Raw genomic sequence first — 7120 nt, 5'->3', positions numbered from 1 at the left:
TTAGTCTTATATGTATTGCCCCAAATCTCAATACCGTAGGTTATGTAGGGCATTACCAGCCCTACATAATTAATAAAAAGACAGTTTTTATCTAGGGTATATCTATATTTATATATAATTGCGATCACTTTGGATAATTTGTTTATAATTGTATTTATGTGTGATTTCCAGTTTAAATTATGATCTATGGAGACTCTTTCTAGTGGTGTATTATTGAGCATAATTTGTACATGATTTTGTACTTTTCGCTTTGCAAATATCATAAATCATATCATATCATGTGACAGTCCTTTCTTTCTTTCTTTCTTTATTTTTATTTATTTATTTTATGTATTTATTGATGTATTGATATATTTATTTATTTATTTATTTATTTATTTATTTATTTATATTTATTTATTTATTAAGGAGGCCTACCAAAAGTGTATAGAGTACTTCCCTAATGGCTAGCAATACAAAAAAAAAAAAAAAAAAAGCGCACATATGTGGACAATTTTGTGGTTTGCAAATGTTGTAGGCGTAGGTATAATATGATAATATAGGGGATGGGGTAGCGATAATTACAACTGTTACCCTCCCACGGTGTAAAGTGTGATGTTTATATGCACCAGCAGAGGGAGTACTTGCTTTACCAATTTCCTTAAACATACCGGTCATACCAAAAATTCCAAGAGTACGTTTTGGTTTGTTTGCAAATAGTCTGTTTTGATACTGTGGAGGCCATTTTGAAGCTTTGTTTTGTTTTGTTTTGTTTTGTTTTTTTGCCATTTTTGTTTAGTGCTGTGTAGAAATACCAGAGATTTGCTTAGCACTGTGGTATTTAAACTTTTTTTTTTTTAATGCAATTTAAAGAATTTGAGGATTCTAGTTTCCTGCTTGTCATCATATGTGGTGATCTTTTGCTGAGTCAAAACACTGACACTGATTATAATCCATACAGAATGCGGAAGGGAGTAGAAGGACATCACTTTACAGGCTCAACAGGTATATATTTTGTTGATTAGTTTCCTCGTGGTAAATTAGATAGTCACTACAAAAGTATTTGTGTACATAATTGCAAGCCTTAAAGTGGGACATCTGAGCTACGCCCACATTTCAAATAAAGCTGCGAAACTAGCAGTACCTGGAAGACTAAATAAAAGAGTGATGGGGGAGGAAGGGCGGAGTCAGTCTGCTGGGGTATAAAAACACTGTGATTGGTCGAACAGGTATCCGCACTTTAAACTCCATTCCTACAGCCAAGTGTTTGTGATCAGAAACTTTGTTGAAATCAGGGCAGTGTTGAGTGATGTCACATAGTACCTGAAATTGCAGTAGCCTCTGAAGCCACCCATTTTTATACAGTTTGTACCACATTTTTGAGCTGCAAGTTTACCTAGTTTGTAAAAAATGACTAGAAAAAGCAGACAATGCTATTCAAATCCCATATTTAGTAGCAAAAAACATTGATTTAGCATTTAATTCCACTTTAAATCATGTCTGGCATAAAATGAATTCTAATCTGAAAATGAAATGTGTGTGGTAAGTGGCCAAGTGTGTGATCTGTCATGTGGAAGGAGGAATTCTTTGCATCTCCGAACTCATTTGAATATTCAAAAGCCTGTCTGCGCCACTGAAACTTTCTCATGCTCCTTTGGCTCATGTTTGGCCGATCCATAAAAGGGAATCGCTTGTTAAAATAGCATCAGTTGGTAATCAGATCGACTCTTTAGAAATTAAGAGATGGATGACAAACTAATCTTATTTAACCAGTTCTAGACTGGTTCATATTGCAGACAACAAAAAGAACTAAACACAAAAAGAACAGACTCCAGGAGTGCTTTGTAAACCTGCGCATAATAGTAGCTTCATTGTACTTCCACTTGAGGAAACACATTTTGGAGTTGGTAGGACTTGCTTCAATGAGGAACTGAATGGCCAATTATCACACTTCTATTGCTGTGGATAATTGGAGAGATGAATTTTTAACAAGAAAAGAGGGTGGCAAAACTTATACCGCTTCATCTGGTGTTTACAATATAACTAAGAGTCCATAATAAAACTCAAGGTTGTCATGGGTGCCCCTAATTGCTAAAGTAAGTCCTAAAAGTATAAAATTGCCAATTGTTTTCATACTAGTTAAAGTTAAACTAATGAGGAGAAAAATAAATAAAACAGCTCAAGCTTACTTTTTGCATTTTTTTGTTTTTTATTATGTAAGAAGACAGGTAATTTTCATAATCTAGAGAGAATATTCACAGTGCTCCAAAAATTCACAGAAAAAGACCATAAAAAATTCGCACACCTTTTTATTTAAAGGTGCTTTTTGTGTATCAGCTTGTCACTGAGATGTCTATGCCTTTGCCCAGATTATTCCACAGTATAAACTGAAACTAAATGTATCTCTGTGAAGACAAGACACAAGCCCAAGTAACAGGATAGATCTGTGAAGAGGCAAGCCCACTCACAAATGTATGTTTTGAAGATACTATTTGCAATTTTTAAAAAAAAAAAAAAACTTGTAATTTAAAGGGACAGTCCAGAATTTTGGACATAGGACCTCATTTCCTAGTTAGCCAGAGTGTTGGAGACGTGTGGAGACACTTTTAAAAAATATTCCATCCAGTCCTTTTATTTGCAGAGGTCACTGGTGCTAGGCTAGCGCATGTCAATGGCCATAGTTAGCCTGCCATTAAAAACAGTCTTAACCACTCCACAAAGCACCCGAAGCAAAACAATTATAACACCAGGCTGTTGATGTAAATGTTTGTGTCAATAGAATAATTTTAGAAGTAAAACCAACCTTGCATTTGAAGGATTTATGTCTGAGCAGCAGCAGTGAGTTGTACTTCCTGATAGAAAGCTTGGCAGCAGTGGACTGATATATGAGAAAATAGTCCCTCGAAGTTAGTTTTATTTCAAACTTTATTCTATCAAAACAGGAATTCACATCGACAGTCTGGCGTAATAATAGATTTACTTCAGGTGTTTTGTGGAGTGGGTAAGACTGTTTTTAGTGGCAGGCTAACTATGACCATTGACACGCACTAGCCTAGCACCAGCGACCTCTGCAAATACAAGGACTGGATGGAATATTTTAAAAAGTGTCTCCACACGTCTCCAACACTGTGGCTAACTAGGAAATTAGGTCATATGCCCAAAATTCCAGACTGTCCCTTAAATCAACACAATATATTATGTTTGATCCCATTCTGACTAACCACCAAAAATATTACATAAAATGACTTTAAGACTAAGTTCATTTGTTTTGGTTTGGTTCTGGTTTCAGCACATTTTAGTTGTGATGCTGTCGTCTTGTTTTCCTGTCTTATTTCTGAATTTAGTCCTAGAGACAAACAAACTGATCTGAAATCACACTATCATATATCTTAATCTCTGAAAGTTATGCAATCATCGGACTACTATTTTTGAATCCATATTGAATGTCCTGGGAAATAACATTGTTTACATCTATCTGATTAGACATGGATGCTCAACACACCCCTCTATGATAAGAGAGGATAGATTAAAACTTAAAACAGACTAGTCATTACCAGTCTGTGGGAACAAGCTTCTCTGTCACATGCATCAATTATAATTATGTTTGTGTCCGCCCAACAGGGTGGAGTGCTGCAAAGTGACTAAGTGTTATCACCCTATGGTTTGTCTATTTGCATGGAAGATACATTCTGATAAATCAAACTTAAAGGACATATATTACGCTATTTTCTGATTTTCTGAACATTATGTTATAATATTGTTGTTTCTTCATCATTTCTCACACGGAAATGATGGCTCCACTGTGCTTTTAAACTCTATACACCTCTGGGCTCGACATTAAGCATTTACTTTACATTACTAATTACTTGCCCGGGCAAGTGGCTATAATTTTTTATTTGCCCGTTAAAACAAAATAGTGATCAATTATTATTATTTTTTAAATATATATGCACAGGCTAGTGTCGTAGTACTCGAGACTATTTTTTAAGGTTAATCTCGTTTCGGACTCTACCACATTTGGACTAGGTCTTGTCTCGGTCTTGAAGGCACTTAGACTCGGCCTTGTTTAGGACTCTTCAAGCAGACAGTCCATCGCTTTGTTTTTCAACCAAATACATTTTATTATTAATGGGGGACTAGACTTGTGTCGCCGTATTTTCACTTGCCCACTCAAGCAACTAGGCAAAACAGAGCACTTGCCCAAACAAAACGTTTAGTTGCCCCGGGCCAGCGGACAACTTTTAAAATCCAGTACCTTAACCAGAATCATTTGTACAATTTTTTATGATATAGGACACACAAACAGACAATATATTACTAAAATGTTTAGAAAATATGCTTAAAATGTTTCAGAAAATATGTTGAAACAGAATGTGAATTAGATATCATGTACTTTGACTCTACTACCATTGATACAAGATGATATTATTTCAGTCTCATTACTACAACTTATATACAGCTAGTATCTGCTATTACAAATTCTCTCTCTTTAAATCCTCTTTAAAATTCCTATACTGATGTTGTTTTTGTCGAATTGTTTGGCAACCACTCTTTCTTCAGTCTGACCCAGGGCTGAGGTCAGAACAGTCAGAGGTAACGAGTAAGTGAATGTGTAAATTCTAAAGCAGCTTTTGGTGTATCACACATAAAACAATTATTTTGGTTATACATATTTTTTATTTTTTTACATATTCATTTACGTTCTTTTACAATCTAACTTAATAACATTCATATTGACATCAGTGTGGTCGTATCAACAGAAACAATAACTTGTCCAAAAAGGAGTGGGAAGAAGAAAAACTGAACATCATTACACATTATTATCATCATTACACAACTGCAGCTTCATAAAGAGACACAATAAATACACTGTTTTTAGCACTACAGCAATTTAAAGCACAAGATAAATGGTAAATCTTCAACTGTATGGGGAGAGAAGGTGAACAATACAGCAGGTTATTCCGCAGTGTAAATAGAATTGTTTACACTGAGGTCATAGTAGAGGTCCCTGAGGTGATGGAGCTGTTTATGAGAATGTACAAAGAGATCAATATTGTGGACTACAGCAGGGAAGCCAGGAGACATGACATCTGGAGTAATACCAATCTGTGATCGATCAGAGAATGGTCATATAGCTATTGTGTGGTGATGATGTATAGAGCTACTGCTACCACTACTACAACTACTACAAATACTTCTACCTGTCCTAAAGCACTACTACTACTGTTACTACTACTATCAGCACTACTACTACTTCTACCTCTCCTACTGCTCTACTACTACTGTTACTACTACTACAACCTCTCCTACCCCTCTATTACTACTGTTACTAATATTAATAAATAATGCATCAGTTTTATATAGCACTTTTTTGGACTTTCAAAGACACTTTACAGATCATTATTCATTCACTCCATGTCCGGTGGTGGTAAGCTACTATGGTAGCCACAGTTGCCCTGGGGCAAACTGACAGAAGCGAGGCTGCCAATCTGCACCATCGGCCCCTCCGACCACCACTACTCACACACACACCACTTTCATACTAGGCAATGAGGGTGAAGTGCCTTGCCTAAGGACACAACAACAGTTTTTACATTTGGCACCAGTTTCCCATCCAAGTACTAACCAGGCCTGGCCCCTCTTAGCTTCTGAGATCTGATGGGATCAGGCTTTGAAAAGCCGGTATGGCCGGCTACTACTCTTAGCACTACTACTAATACTTCTACCGCTCCTACTGCTCTACCACTACTGTTACTACTACTGCTACTACCACTACTACCATTACTACTGCCTCTCCTACCACTCTACTACTACTGTTACTATTACTACTGCCACTCCTACAACTACTACCTCTCCTACCACTCTACTACTACTGTTATTACTACTACTACTACCACTACCACTACTACAGCTACTACTGCTTCTCCTACTACTCTACTACTACTGTTACTACTGCTACCTCTACTACTACTTCTACTTTTCATACCACACTACTACTCCTAATATAGTAAGAACCTCTCCTACCTCAACACTACTACTACCTCTCTTAACGTACTACTTCTTCTTCTACTACTTCTACTACTACTACTACTACTACTACTAATACTACTACTATTACTACTACTTCTACTACTATTTTAATGTCTCTAAACCTTTGTGTACGTATTGTGTTACCTTACTTACTTACCTTGCCTTTGCCTTGCCTTACTACTACTGCTACTACTGCTGCTACTAGTATTATTATTACTACTATTACTACTACTACTTCTCCTACCACAACAGCACTACTACTCCTACACAAACTACTACTATGTCTCCTACCATAACACTTGAAGCACTTCTACTACACAATGCCTGTATAATAATAGAAGAACAAAGATTGCTAATTCTCTCACTGTCTCTCAGGATAATGTGCTCTTATTGCTATAGTATCCTTTTATCCACCAAGGGAAAAAAGCTTTGCAAGTAATATTAAAATGATCAATAACCATGACAGAATAGACAACACTTAACACTTATATTTGAATGGCCTTTTCTTGTCCATGTACGTATATTGTGTGAAGATTTGCCAGCCTAATGATTAGGAAAATTAGAGGCATATTAGACCATTACCTCTGTAGGTACTGTCCAGTAAATATAACGACAAATGCAGGCGAAGCAGGAAGACATGCTTTCTGGAGTCATTAAATACTAGTTGCTGACTGTAGAATGTCAGATGGCAATTACAGATAGCTACTACTATTACTACTACTGTAGCAACAACAACAACTATAACAATTACTACTACTACTACTACTACTACTACTACTACTACTACTACTACTACTACTACTACTACTACTACTACTACTACTACTACTACTACTACTACTACTACTACTACTACTACTACTACTACTACAATCCAGTATGTGGCCATATTGGCTTGTCAAAGTCTGATCCTGTCAGATCTCAGAAGCTAAGCAAGACCAGGCCTGGTTAGTACTTGGATGGGAGACCACTAGGAATTCCAGGTTCCACAGATTGTACACATTGTGTCCTTAGGCAAGACACTTCTCCCACTTTGACTAGTATGAAAGTGGTGAGTGTGTAAGTGATGGTGATGGTCGGAGGAGTTGATGGTGCAGATTGGCAGCCTTGC

General features: G+C 36.5%; 1 pseudogene; it reads left to right on the top strand.

Moving 5' to 3' along the window:
* Window positions 1-6886: 6886 nt before the first annotated feature.
* On the top strand, window positions 6887-7004 carry LOC129411160 (5S ribosomal RNA; annotated as a pseudogene).
* Window positions 7005-7120: the final 116 nt, after the last annotated feature.

Source organism: Boleophthalmus pectinirostris, unplaced genomic scaffold (genome assembly GCF_026225935.1).
Source record: "Boleophthalmus pectinirostris isolate CB_2022bp ecotype Guang Dong unplaced genomic scaffold, ASM2622593v1 HiC_scaffold_3, whole genome shotgun sequence".
Classification (NCBI taxonomy): Eukaryota; Metazoa; Chordata; class Actinopteri; order Gobiiformes; family Gobiidae; genus Boleophthalmus; species Boleophthalmus pectinirostris.
The sequence above is the reverse complement of the archived record's forward strand: the minus strand, read 5'-3'. Positions and strand labels throughout refer to the sequence as shown.